Below are 16,302 nucleotides of genomic sequence, written 5' to 3'. Positions count from 1 at the left end.
GGGGGCACAAGGACGTGTGGAGGAACGAGATAATCGCAGTGATGAAAAAATTTTGGAACTACATAGAGGAGGTAGTTGCACAACACTTTCAATGTACTGTCACCAAAATGTACACTTTAAAATACCGAGTGTTGGGCCCTCTGTTGGTGCAGTGGGTTAAAGCACAGCACTAAGAAGCTAAAGCCATTTCCACATGAGTTTGATGCCCAACCTGGAGCTGACCCACATGGCTGGCAGACCTCTCCTGACCCGCGCGCTGCTTCCCTCAACAGTGTATTTCATTAGTCTGCCTGTTCTGTTCCCCACTGTATCTTGGTGAATCCTCTCACTGTCCCTGCATCTCTGGCCTGTACCCCAGTTCTGTATGCATTAACAAATCTTTAAAAACAAATACTGAATTTTAAGTTATATGATTTCAATTAAACTTAAATAAAAAAAAAGCAAAGGCAATAAAAAGAATAACACCAACACAGAATATTTTGCAACAAAGATCATTTAGGCTACTCTAAAAATAGCCAGAATAGTAAACCTATGAAACTGAGAAAATCTGAACCTACATTGGTCCTCGAAGTAGGTGTCAGAATTTAAAAAAAAAAAAAAAAGGTCTTCTAATAAGCTACAGGCTTGCAAAAAAATCTATCAAATGTCCTTCAATTTGGTGTCCCTGGTGGTCTCCTGAATCTAATGCCATTTAATCTATTATAATCTGGAAAATGGATTTATGATTATTTAAATGTATTCATTTACTTGAGCATTTTTATTAACAAATGTCCTAATAAATGGTCATGAAATAGTTAACAAAACAGTTTTCCCACTCTCCTGGTTTTAACATTATTATTTGGAAAACATGAAAGTAAATACTAAAGTAAATCAGTGATTTTCAGAAAAACAATGTTTATCATGCAAACTTGGTAATACAAGAGAGAACATGATAATCAACATTAAACAATATTTGCCAGGCTTATCTGGGAAGATGACATCAAATATGCAAAGGTCTATAGGCAGAGCATTTCAGGCAGACAGGATAGAAAATCTAAGTATTGTGAGACAAGAATGAGTTTGGCATGTTCCAAGAATAGAAAAGAGTCCAGAATGACTGGAAGTTAATAAAAAACACGTAGAAGACAAGAATACAGAAGAAATAAGCTACATTTTTATAGGGCATGTTTAAGAGGAGTACTTCAGTTAAAATGTTAATCTTTCCATGAAAACTGGATACTGAGTGGGATTAATTACTGAGAACTTATAATTCTTTTGTGCCCTATGGGCTCTAGAGAAAGAAATGAAATACAGCAATGACAAGCATATTTTAACTACCTGCTATGTGTAAAAGCAACATTAAACTCATAGTTGGCTCTAGGTTAATATTTTAGGGGAAGAACAATATAAAGGGTTTAGATATCAAAGGCTTCCTTCATGCTTCATGATTGTCTTTGTACCCTCTGATTTGACTGGTTTCATTCATCCTATTTAATTTTTCATTTTAGGGTTGCAGGCTACAGTTCAGTCGAACTTGCCAGTAACAGGCACTTGACCATTGTTTTATTCCAACAACATGTTTCAGAGGATCAAAGGCGGTTTGTTAAGATAGCAGGCATTTAGTTTTTCACTGACGAAAAGGACTGTTCAGTGCATGTGCTTGTATCAAAAACTTCAGGTACTCTGTGCTCAGCCATTTCAAGGAACTGGTCATTACATGTAGGGCCATTTTTGTCACTTCTCCATTGCAGATTTTCCTCTTAAGGTACTTCACCAAAATCTCCATTCCAGTCATGCTTCACAAGGAAACACTGAACAAAATACTCAGATAAGTGACCTGTGCTGAGAAAGGATCATCTTCAGAAATAAATTAATACTCGAAAAGCCCTGACTACATTTCTGGTTTGGAGCCCCTGAGTCCTATTCCTTAAACTGGGAAGAAATCACATGTTTATTTTTAAAAATGGAACATCATGATGTATTTTCAAAATGGATTTTAAAGTGAGTGAGTGGGTGACTATCCTGGCAGTATGTGACAGATAAGGCATCATCCACTTGAGGCTTTATTTCAATACAAGCAAGCTCTTATTTCTTTGCACTGATAGGGGAACCATATACCATCTGTAGGACTGAATTTTTATTCCTTGCTTTTATGGCAAGTACAGTGCATGATATAATTCAAGCACAAAATATGGATGGGGTTAAGAATTAAAGGACCAGTTTCCTCCACACATTGTCCACCCACAAGCGTTACTGTCCACTCCCCTGATACCCATCCACTGTACTTTTTTTATATGTTTCCTATGATATCCACAAGAACATTTAAATGCACATACTTTCACACATGTATATTGCTCTAATTATTATTTCTGAACATCCGTTGAGAAGACTGTCTGCTTCCTTAAAGCATACTGTGAAGATGTTCCTATGAAAGTAAATAGAACCCTACTTCATTTGTTAAAAGCTTGGCTTTGAGATTTTAGATGTGATTACCCCTTAATTTATCTAACTAATTAATTAACCTTCCATTGATGGATACACTGTTTTTATTTCCTGTTAAGGTTTCTTATCATTCTTTAATGTAATATTCTCCCTATTTAAAATTTAAAAAGTAAATAAAAACTTATAACCATAACTAGAATTTCACTCTAAATTTCCTTTCCAAAGAAAGTAGAATAACATAAATCATACAAATTTTACACATCAAATCTTAAAAACTACAATGCCCATTAGTGATATATGTTGGAATGCAAAAATATTATTTTAGAAATGGTACCTTTAGAATGAAGAGTGTATTTCAATTTTTTATAATAATAATAATAATAATAATAATAATAATTATTATTATTACAAAACAAAACTTATTATAAATAAGTATTGTATTTTTCAAATAAGTATTGCATTATTACAAATATTTTTATTTAATATATTGACATAGCTGCAAAGGTGTACACTAATCTTTTACATAAGAATCATTCTATGTATATTAATATTCTGTACAGGTAATGGGAGATAGTGAGCAATTCAATAAAATGAGAGACCATTTTGTTCAATCTAGCAGCACTGAAAAGGCAACATTCTCCAAACATCACTAGACAGATGCTAGATCATTTATTAAAAAATCAATAAAATTAAGCATGAAAATAAAAAAAAAACTAAACTACTAAAATTCTAGAAATGGAAATATAAAGCACATAATATACCAATCCAATAAAGATCTTTAAAGAATTTGCAAATACCAAGCAGATAAGGAAACAAAGGCCTCAGGGTATTATCCAAAGATACCAGGAATAGCAATAATCATTTAAATAGAAAAACATATTTTGTAATGATCTTGCAGTAGTATTGATTCAAAACAGTGTATATGAGGCAGAGGTATAGGTTCATGCTTTTTAGATGTATGTTACAACATCATACCCAGTACCAGGATACCCACCTGTTGACACTATTCTCCACCTTGTCCCTCACACACTGACATTCTCAATTTACAGTAATTTTCTAGGCTGCAGTTTTAATGTGGTTTTGTTAGATCCTTTGTTTTATTTCTCTAGGTTGTTTTATTTTTACTCTCTCCTTCTGATATAACTTGCTTAGCATAATCTCCTCTAGTTCCATTAATGTTATCACAAATGTCAAGAGTTCATTTGTTTTTACAGCTGAGTTCCATTGTGTATATTTACCATGGCTACTTAATATACTCATTTGTCCTTGGACACATAGGTTATTTCCATAATGGAGCTATTGTAAGTACTGCTGTAATGAAAACAGGAATGCATGGCATCCTTCAAATTAGCACTTTTGCATTTTTATGGCAGATACATAGGAGACAAATATCAGGAACTTATGGTAGATCATTTTTAATGTTTTGGAGACCTCCATATTGTTTTTTACACAGGGGGATTAAACAAAATAATATTACACACTATCTACTCTTCTTCTCCACATCAACACATTTTGCTTCTGATTTTCTTAATATGTATCATTTTACAGGTGGGAGATGATTGTCTTTGTGGTTTTGAATATGAAGTTTTTACCTATGTTTCCTTCCGACTATTTCATGTCTTCAGGTGGCCTTACATTTAAGTTTTTAATGCATTTGAGCTAACTTTTATATATAGCGTAAGATAGTATTTTAGTTCCAACTTTTGCACATGGTAGTCTAGTTTCCCTATCATTTAGTGAAGAGACTTTCCTTACCATTATTTATTAAAAAATACCAAATATTCAGTTTAATAGTCTCTATAAAACTGAAAAATATAGGCTTCTCTGGTAGTGTAGAATTTATGTCTCTGTGTTCTCACTGCTAGAGTCTGAGTTCATTCACCAGCCAGGTATCTTGCTCACATATGGTACATCAGAACTCTCCTATCCTGTCTGATGCTTCCATTAGCAGTGTGTTTCAGTAGATCTAACTATTCTGCTCCCTACTCTGTTTATGTTTAATTCTCTTACTCCTGCACATCTGCTTTACACCCATTTCTTCTGTGCATAAATAAGCTTTAAATAAAAAGACTGCACAATACAACAAGACTCAGCTATCACTGCATATACTTGACTTTATAATGAGTGCCCTATTCATAGAAAATGTAACAATAAAGCAAAAATGACAAAATTGTCAGTATTTACATGTAATATAATCATTAAGAAAACTGAGAGCCAAAAGAAAATTGAGAGCCAACTGAGAAGCTATTACATATAACAGGAGCTCAGTATAGTAGAATTAAAACAACGTACAGTTACTCATTCATTAGGAATAATCAATTGTAATCCTGCCAGATAGCTGAGCAACCTACTAAAAATCTTGAGTGACTTCTATGCCTAACCATAATCAACATTTTCACTGGATTCCCATGTGATTTATATGTATTAACACTGAAGAAGTATTTCCTATAATAAGTGATTTTCAATGTTAAATATAAATTATATCACTGATGAATTTTTAAAATCACAATACCCAGTACACTACCCATATTTACTGCAACAATATCTACTGCTGGATCCCAGGCAAATGCATAGATTTTAAACTCCTGAAATTACTCCAATATGTGTAAAAAAAAAGTCTTTCTTAAGGAAAACACTCTTACTATACTTACTATATGTTAATTGAAGGATCTGTGGACTACTATAGATCAGTAAAAAGTATGTTTTGTGCACTATGTATTTTTGTATAGTTATGACTTGTTTAAATTATAAATGTTTTTATTTAATGTGAAAAAATTACTAGTTGCCTATCAATCATATATTTATATAACACATTACATGATTATATGTGTAAAATCAGCAATTTGCTTAATAATATTTATATAAAGAATAATGTGATCTACAAATGCATATACATATTGGCATTATAAATTATGAAAATAGTATAGAAGAATATACATCAAACCTAATAATATTTCCCTCTGGATAGAGATGCAAACTTTGACAAAGTGATATCTTTACTGTCATATCAATGTATCTGAGACAATCTAAACTTGAACCTCACTGGCAAAGGATTCTGGACTAGGTAGTTTCCAGACATCCAACCTTACACAACAAGGTAAAAAATAAAGGGAGGGATGCTTCTATACAAATAAAAAATAACGAAAGTATGACATAAGAACAAAACAGTTTTATATAGTATTCCAGAACATCCTACTGCTGTTCACAGATCAAAATGCATAAGCTCAAATATAGAGAATGCCTTCAGGAAAGAGCATGAGACCACTTTAAAGCAGATATATCAGCTGGAATTGGAATAACCAATTCTACACAGTTGATGATTCCTTTTTAAATAAAAGGCAAAGATCTAGGAAAATGAACATTAGAAGACAAGAATGGTAGCACCTCAATTTATTGAGCATTTATTTTGTTGTAATCACTTGGTTGTTATCCTTATTAGTATTAAAATCATCACTGTGAGATAAATATTATTATCCCCATTTCTTAGATGGAGAAATGGAATTTGGAAAAGAATATGACACTTATTTCAAATTGCCTATGTAGCTACATGAAATATTGGAACAGACTACAATTCAATCTGATACTGAATCCAAATCTTACATTCATTCAAGTATAACAATTGGGTACTTGGTTTAAATGCCTTTACTTGCAGTAAGTGCTGTTATAATCTAGAACTAAACAGAAATAACTGCCTAGCAATAGCACCAGACTGATAGATGAAAATAAGCTGGATGAGACAAAGACCAAAATAGAACTTTTAGTCATAGTAGTATAAATCTTACTAGTGAGAAGCTATTGGAATTATATACATATATAGAGAAATAAATGTCAGTATATGTGTATATATATATATATATATATATATATATATATATATCATTGCTAACACCTATTTTTGTAAGAAATTCTACACTGCCTCATTTGAGCCTTACCTATGATTTAGTTTCCTAGAGCTACCACAGCAATGTAAGACAATCTGAGGGGTTTAAAAACACAAATTTGGGTCTCCCTGTTGGTGCAATGTGCTAAAGCACAGCATTGCAAAGCTAAAGTTGCTTCAGCACAAGTTCAAGTTCCAGCCAGGGAAGTGATCCACATGGCGCAGCAGACCTCTTCTGACCTACCCACTGTACCCCTCAGCAGTGTACTTTGTCCATCTGCCTGTTCTGGTCCCCATTCTGTCTCTGGTGAATCCTCTCACCATCCCTGCACCTATGACCTGCACCCCAGTTCTGTATGCATAAATAAATCTTTAAAAAACAAATATAACAACAAAAATTTGTTATATTATAGCTCTTGTAGCCAGAAATCTAAAATCAATTTTCCAACAGGGGCTTACTCACTCTGGAGGCTATAGGGAAGATACATTCTTAGCCTTTTCCAGCTCTAGTGGGGTTACATTCCTTGACTCTTTGCCTTATCACTAGTCTCTATTCTTATGGCCATATTTATCTTTTTTTTTTTTTAATCAACTCTCCATATCTTTAAACATTCTTGTAAGTCTTATAATGACACTTGTCACTGGATGTAGGACACATTCAAAGACCCAGGAAGATCTCATAGCAAGATGTTTACTTATATCTAAAGACAACAACTATGGTTAATAGTAACAAATTCCAGAGATTACAAAATGGGCATATTATTTGGGCTTGGGGGTGAGGTTTACCATTGTTCAACCTATTTACACTAATAAGTAAATTAGATATGCTTATTACTGTTTTTAAATAAGATTTCTTTATTTATACATACACAACTATGGTACAGGCCAGAGGTACGGGAGGGGGGTGAGACAGGGTGGGGAGCAGAACAGGCAGATTGAGGAAGTACTGCTGAGGGGAGCAGCGGGCGGGTCAGGAGAGGTCTGCTGCACTTTGTGGATCACCTCGGGGCTGAGATTGAATTCATGATGAAGTGGCTTTAGCTTCTTAGTGCTATGCTTTATTTCACTGCACCACCAGGGAGGACCCTAGATATACTTATTACTATTTTAATTAAGCTGAAACTTGCCAGGGTTTAAAAATATATATACAGCTTTTCTGTGTCATAATCAGGCTTAAACTCTGTACTGATCAAACTCCAAAGCTTATTACATTGCCTCTTAGTGATTCTGATAATCAATATGCCCTCTCTACATATTGGGCATACACACACACATACTTTACTGTGAGACAATCACAAACCCAGTTTGCTACCTGTAGTTTTGACCAATCAACTATGAAATGGAGTTGACCCAGCAACTCCCATTTTGAGTTTGATTTATTTTCTAGAATAGTTCAAAGAATTCAGATAAACATTGTATTTACTCCATTGTGCTATGGAGTTACAGGGACAAGCTATGACACAGGGACAACCTATGAAAGATGGGCACAGGACAAAGTGTGAGAACGGGTTCAGATCTTCCACACACTCTTCAAGTGACCCTCTACCTGCAACTGAATGCATTCATCAACCTGTAAGACATTAGAGGGTCTCTTTTGGATTTTTATGGATCATTGCATGGCCATGATTTGTTAATTTATAGGCTATTGGTAACTGATTCAATCTTCCTGAAGTTGGGGGATAGAACTGAATGATTTACCCTCCAGTTACAGGGTTGCTTTCCCTGACAACTAATTCACATCCTTCCATGTTTTACAAAAGTCACCTCATTAACTTATCAAAAAGCACACACACACACATAAATATCACACATGATCTACTTTCAAGTATTTTAAATGTGTGTATATGCATGTACTTCTTTTTCTTTATGTTGAATTTACTTTTCCCTGCATTGCATGAGTTAGTCTCTGCCAATTTACCCTTAAGTAGTTTTTTTAAAACAATAATAGTAATAGCATTTGGCCATTATTATTGATGCTGAAATAACACTATCGAGCAATCCCATAAGTGATAATTAACTGTTATTTAAAGTGCTGCTATAATATGAACCCTACTATATTACTAAAAGTGAAACCACTTCCATTTGTTCATTTTATCATTATTACAAGTTTACATAAAGAGTTCTTCAACTTCTAACAGCACCTTCACTATATACATATATTGTCTTTAAAATTCCTTTTAATTCCATTTAAAATTCCTTTGAAAAATATGACATAAACAAGCCTTGTCCATCACATATTTAACTTTAGGTATTTATGAGGTTAATGTGTACTCACTATTATTTAGACTAAAGTGCCATAGTCAGTAATTGCTCACACCACATTTAGAAGTGAGGAAAGAGGGAAACCAGTCAACAAAGATTCCAAGAATCTAGAAATCCTTTCCACAATGGAGTAATGTGTTATTATCGTATCAAACCTTGCCAAGCCTAGAACCTTAATTTATTGTTTTATAAGATTTATTTTATGTATACAACACTTGAGGTATACGCTAGAGGTGTGCAGGGTGAGAAGATTCACCAGAGACAGAACAGGGAGCAGAACAGGCAGATCTACTGAAGTACACTGCTGAGGGGAACAGTGGGTGCAACAGGAGAGGTCTGCTGTGCCATGTGGGTCAGCTCCCTAGCCAGGGATCAAACCTGTGCTACAGTGGCTGAGGATAGCATCAGATGCTTGTGCTTTACACCCTGTGCCACCAGGGAGGCCCCAGAACCTTTAAAATCCTAACTTTTTTCACCTTCCTTCATTTCTGCAAAGTAATCTGAGTCCACACCTCAGAAACACAATTTTGAGACTTGCTTTCTATCTCCTTGATGATAAATCTCACAATAAAATTAACTGCTTCTTGCCTACAAAGCCAGGGCCATGACATTTGGTTTTACGCATGCCTTGCAGTAAGTCCTTGCTCAGCTTCATATTGCCAACCAAACATCTCAACATACTCATAAGTTCATCCACAATTTTTATTGTTCTTTTTGTCTTCCACAACTCCTAGACCACATAAGGGAGGAAAAATAAATTTCTATGTGTCAAGGTGCTTGGCTAAGATCCTCTATCTAATAAAAAAGATTACAGGAGAAAAAAAATCACATATTCCATAAAGATATCGGCAGGAAGCCTTTATATCTTTTAGACAAATAAACAATAAATTGTGAAGAATTGACAAGACAAATACTTTGGAATAGGGCTACTAAAATGGTAAGAAGAAACAAGTTTTGTTTATATAGCCTTCTTGGTCCTAAATTCCCATCTCTGTTGATAAGAAGACCTTCTATCTCCCGAGTACAGAAAAGGTACTTGTCACATCTAAGATTTATCTCCTGCTTTCAGAAAAAGAGTCAGACTGCCTCTGTATCACCTATATTTAGTACCTTTATTTCAAAATAATCAATGTGCTAAAGTAGCATATGTTGTTGTGACACACTTTGAAATTCTGTAAGTACTTAAGCCAAATTAATATTTTAATATGTAATAATAACTCTATTATTAAACCACTTAATAAATAGAAGAACACTTATAATGTAATAATTATCTACATTAGTCACTGGAGTAAATAAGAACTTTATTTCCCTACACTGTGCACCTTCCTTAAAATTTTAGTGACTTAAGTGGTTTTCTTCTGTTGCAATTCGAATTTAACACTAAGGGCTTATTTCCCAAACACTGATATTCAAAAGGGACATTCTGGAAGAGTGATTCTGTGTCTTTAATTTATTTTTTTTATCAACAATTTTGGCTTAATGGATAGAAAAATATATGAACTGGAACAAAAGAAAGGAACAGGGAAAGAATCCCAGGGTTAATAGTGGATACTAAATTAGAGCTTGTCATGAGTTGAGTACATGAAAAGCAAACAATGAGGCTAAACAAAAGGAATGCAATGTTAGGCATGCTATCAACATATCAATAACCAGATGATGGATATAAAACCATAGCTCTGTCTAATCAATAAAGCAAATATTATTTTTTGTTATTTTTTCAACCTCATCTATGTTCTATGCCTTTAAGATAAAAGAGAACTTCCAAGCAATGACAAAAAAATGCTTGCCCTTAACTCATTCTCTTCTGAATAGTGCTGTCCATTAATAAGTAACATAGCAGTATAAATCTCATATTACAAATAAGGTGTGTAAATAAAATTGTTGTCTTCTATACTAAGATTTCACTTCATTTTTTTTTCTAAAGAAAGATTGTGCCAGTAGTAGAAACATTCTTTTTTTGTTGTAAGATAGATTTATTTATGCTTACAGAACTGGGGTACAGGCCAGAAGTGTGGTGGGCAAGAGGCTTCACCAGAGACAGAGTAGGGGACAGAATAGGCAGATACTGAATACACTGCAGAGGGGAGCAGTGGGTGGGAGGAGAGGTCTGCAATGTAAGGGGGTCAGATCCCTGGCTGGGGATCAAAGTGTGGTGCTTTAACCCATTAAGCCACCAGGGAGATCCTCACTTCAATTTTAAGCCCCAATTTTCAGTGAATTTGAAGATAAGGTTTGACCAATTCCAAAATATAATGACTGGAGGATTTTGACTTATTCCCCCTACTTTTGACATAAAACGAGCTGGATTGTTTGAGTTGTAAAGTGTTGGGTGAGGAGACAGCTATCTGATCCGCAGTCGTTGCCATTTCTTTAAGCTAAAATATAATGAGCTAAGCATTGTTTCAAATCAACATATTTTCTAACCACAGATATAATCAAGACAACCTAAGTTCTATCTGGTATTTAATCATTGGTTTACAGTCACATTCTTGACCACAGGATCCCAGTTCTCTCTGGCACTTTTGGGCATGTCCATCAAATATATCATTGTTCACACTCTCCTGGAGTTCAGGGAATATAGGTCACAGAACAGTGATATCTCTTCCTGATTCTAAATCAGACAGGTCCCTGTGAGACTGATCACCTTCTTGTGTCCTCTGAGGTGTCCCCACCATTCTAGCTTCCAAATATAAGTGGAGTATGTGCCACCTCTCTTGACTAGTCACCATACTTCAGTTGGAAGGTGGGGGCCAGAATCCATTCCCCCCTTGGGTTATTCTTTCTCTTATATTTAGCCTACAGAATTTTTAGACTGTATAGTTCAGTTAGTTTTGATATCTATTGTTAAGGGTAAAATGTAATGTACTGGATTCTATAGGGTTTAGGAAAGTGAATCCCAATGTTCAAATTCTTGTATTTCAAACTATGTTTTTTATCTAAAAACTATCATGTTATTAGTTTCAAGAACTAACTGAAAAACCCAAAATCCATGAAGATGGTTCTGAGGTTTATGTATTTGTCAAAATTTGTTGTACTATATACTTGAAAAGAGAAGATTATATTATATTATATAAATCATATCTCTATAAAGTTGTTTTTTAAAGATTATACAAACCTAAAATTCAATAAAACCACTCCTTTTTTTTTGTTTCCCAGATAATTAGCAGAGAATACTGTAAGCACTGCCTTATCTGCAGAATGTAACAATTAAAATAAGAGGATATAAGAAGGGTGAAAACATCAAAATAATACCTAATGCTATAATAATAATAAAAGTGCTGATGAAAGCTAACATTTGGAGGTTCCAATTTTGTGCCAGACAATAAAACCCTTATCAGTTAATCTTCTCTGTATATCAATGAAATGAGTATACATTAACTAAATTAAATGAAATGAGTGGTATATAAGATCATACAGCTTCTGTTCAGAAGTGGTTTAAAAACAGAGAATCTAATTTCTAACTCCTCATATTTAACTATTATCATATACCAATATTCGAAAGTAATGTGTTTGGCCAAAATTACGATAACTCAAATGAAAACAATAATAATGTGATGATGGTGATGATGATGGCACATTGACGAGATGCTGAATTGACAATTTTTAATGTAATGGCAGCTATTCAAAGTGTCTAACGTGCTCGTATTTACTGTTCACAAAAGTTTTATGACAACGTTATTGTTATTTCAGTTTTAAAAACGAGCAAAACGGGGCTCTGGAAAATTAAATTCTTGCTTAAAATTATACAGCTAAAAAGTATTCAAGTTAGACAGAAATGTAGGTTTGACTGGCATCAGAACTCTCTCAACCACTTTGATTTAATCCTCTCAATAGCTTGTTTTTCTCTCCCTTTTAAAAATAAGCACATTGTTTCTATTGTCACCATGTTTGGATCTGCATACTGAGTGATTTAACAATATTCCATTATTGCTACTCATTTGGGGCCATTAGCTAAATAATAAATGTCACTGCTTTTTCAAGAAAAGTACATGCTGTCATCATGTTCAAAAGTGAGGGTTGATAAAATGGAAAAAAATAGAACTAACCCCTTTCTGAACTATGGCTTGTATCAATATATTCAAATCTACCTGCACATTCAACTATCTACCTGTCTATTGCCTCTCTCTCTCTATGGGTAGATTTTTTTTAATTTATCTATTATTGTCTTATCTTAAGTTGAAACATAGGAAACTGGCAAAATTCCACATCTCATTTTTGTTTTTCTTCATGACCACTTGAAAATTAAGTATCCTACTCCCGGAATCCATGAATGCACAAAAACTCACAAGCAATTATTTACTAGTCTCCCCTGAGTTCTTAGTACTTAGTGTGAAAATCCATTGCTCTACAAATTCAAGAGGCTCAGGGAAAAAGAGAACTGTGAGGTTGATGAAACAGCTCCTATCATAATGTCAGGAGCCTTGCCTGGAATCATTATTCTGGTAGCAAAAACAATGTTGGACAATGTTTAAAGGTCATAATGATGTAAAGTAACAGGAGCCAAAAATTGGACCTTGCAGTTGGTCATGTACGTTTAGACTAAGGAATTAGGAACCAGTTAAGGAACAGAAAAAAAAAAAAAAAAAAGCATGAAAAATATGAGATAAGCTCTGATGATCTCCAGGCAACCATGAAACTTGTGCAGTGGTAAAGTTCCACTTTAAAAGTTGTATATTCAAAGTTATTTTCTTCATTACTGCTTAACACTATGATTTTATTAGTCACTGGACTGAGACAAGGATGATTTCACAGCACAGCATAAAGGGTGTGTTTTAGAAACTCCCATGTAAAATCAGTGCATTCTAAATGGCATATTGCCAAATAGGGCAACAGAGAAAAATTGTTTCGCTTCAGGGTGTAAATCATGCTCAAGCAAAATGTTTAGTGCATGTATGTGTGTGTGTATACATACATATATATATAATACATATATAATCTATATTTTATATATATTATATAATATATATTATATACACACAGACACATACAAATACACACACATATACATACATACATACATACATATATATATATATATATATGTACACACACATATATGTATTATTGGGAATGTCTTTATAGCCACAAAAGCTAATATCCCATTATCTCTTCTGTATATCCATAATAGTTTATAACCTTAAAAATGCTTAGACAATATAATTTTGCTTTAAAATGTGAAAAACTACAGCAGCACTTTTTAATAGTTACTACTAATAATGTAAAATGTACCAAGTATATAAATAACATATGTTAACCTCTTTAGTATTATTTATCTTAGATGTATTTCACATAAAAAACATTCTGTGCAAGAACCTAATGAAGCAGTGATTTGGAAAATGAATCTCTTAAAATATTAGTTGAAACAACTAGACAATATAGAACTGAACATTTTATTCTAGGATATAAAATTTAGAAAATTTCTAATAATCTCTGTAGATTAATTTCTACTACTACACTTGAAAGTACAAAAACAAGAGTGAATTAACAGTTGTAAATTTATCAAAGCTGATGTACTTTTCTACTTCATCAAGCCACAGCATTGTGAAATGAAGTAATTAATACATAGTACTTATCAGAGAAAAAGAGAAAAGGGGTTGGGGGAAACAGACTCAGTGTGATGGAACTAAATTCCTTTTCCATTTACTAAATCAATGCTGGAATGCCCAGTAGTTACCTGGAACATTTAAGATAAATGGTTGGAAAACTTAAGTGAAAACACATCATATTTAGCACTTTGCAAACACCACCTGATCCATCAGTGTATCTATATGCCATTGCACTCTCCTATGTTAGTGATGGGGAAAAAAAAAAAAAGAAAGAAAATGGACTCACCTAAATTATGAAACATTAAACTAATGAAAACCTAGAGGCCATGGAAACAACATACACTTTATTGCTCTCTCTTGCAAGCTTTCTTTGCTTATATTTTTCTTTTCTTCCAGGCTGGAAAAATAAACTAAAAGTCAACCACAATAGGCCTAGGTTTGTACAATCCTCACATCACTTTCAGAGATTTATAAATAATAAAATACGGTGAATACTCAAACAAAAATAACACTTCCTAACTCCTGAAAGAGAAAATAGAAATATGTACCCCCATCAAATTTTGTCTTAAATCGAAGTGACATTTCATCTCCATGTTATCATCTTAAATAGTCTAATGAAGAAATACAACAAATGGCATATGGTTGCCATAGCAACATTCTTTTCTTACATATAGACCATTTTATCCCCATTTTCTTTGGTTTTTTAAAATAGAATAAAGTCTCTAATAAATTCAATTTTGCAATTTTACTAGTTCCAGTTTCTGGTTTTGCATCATATAATGGATAAATTTGAAAAACATTATATGTTCCAATAAGGGAATATGTTCATGCTTAATTATTTGGTGGCATTTTGACGACATAATGCTTCTGACAAATATACTGGTTTCCTGTTTCATGAGATAATTAATTGTGTTGTTTATTGTTGTATAAGTTTTCCCTTTTGTGACATAATTTGTTAAGCAAATTAGACACTAAAATGCATATTGGGCTAACCCAATAATAAAATATTATCAAGGATTTAATGATACAGAAATAGCTTTGAGAAAAAAAAATAGTACTCTGATGCAAATAGTTGCCATGGTGATAACTTGAAATCACTGTGTGATTTTTTTAAACATATTTTAAGAACATGTAAATTTTTAAAAATCTAAACCTTGCCAGATTTTTAAAAAATTGACTTAGCTTTTATTATTTCAATTTTTTATGTATTTCTACTTTATATCAACCATTTGGATATTGAATTGTTCCTCTAGTGGGAATGTTTTTTCACAACCTGAAAGGCATACATTTTTTTGTGTAAAATGTAATTGGTTCTAAAATGGAAAATTAGAAATGCAAAATCAAGATCAATCATTACAAATACATAAGAAGTTATAAGCATAATTGAAAATCCAGTGAAATTTGGGTTGATTCCACATCATCCCTTTTGTAAATAGGGCAACAATAAACGTAGAGGTACACATATACTGCTGGATCTTATGGAAGCTCCATTTTTAGCAGTTTGAGAAATCTCCACACAGCTTTCCATAGTGGTTGCACCAGTTTGCACTCCCACAAGTAGCACAGGAGAGTTGCTTTCTTTCCACATCCTCTTCAACATTTATTGTTGCTTTTTTTTTTTTAATTTGTGTCATTCTCACTGATGTGACGTAGTATCTCATTGTGGTTTTGATTGGCATTTCTTACTAGAATGATGCTGAACATTTTTTCATTTGCCTGTATAGGTGTGTATCTATCTATTGTAATTGTAATAAAGTAAAAAAGAACAAAAGAATATCAACTACCAACTATAAACCAGAGACATTTAATAGGATGGAGAGGGGGAAAAAGCTCAAAACTGGGGTGGGAAGAGCACATGGGGCTATGGTGATGGCACATGGGTGAAGTGGTGGTGGAAAGTCCATGGGAATTACAACTGAGCTGAAAAATAATGTACAAAATGAAGAATAATTTAAAATATATATTTATAAAATAAAAAAGAAAGAAAATTCAGTGTAAGATTCCATGTCAAAATAGACACTCAGTAAAAACATGTTACATGAGCAAATTTATTTCATTTATTGCATCTTCACTTCAATAATAATTGTTGAGTCCCTACAATAAATTGTTTCTTAGTAATAAGCCCCTATATATAATGTTAACCTCTGCAGAATGTGACTAACTCTGCAGGCCCTCAAATGCACCTGTCCACCC

This window comes from Condylura cristata, unplaced genomic scaffold (assembly GCF_000260355.1).
Source record: "Condylura cristata isolate star-nosed mole 26May11 unplaced genomic scaffold, ConCri1.0 scaffold00015, whole genome shotgun sequence".
In the NCBI taxonomy this organism is placed as follows: Eukaryota; Metazoa; Chordata; class Mammalia; order Eulipotyphla; family Talpidae; genus Condylura; species Condylura cristata.
The sequence above is the reverse complement of the archived record's forward strand: the minus strand, read 5'-3'. Positions refer to the sequence as shown.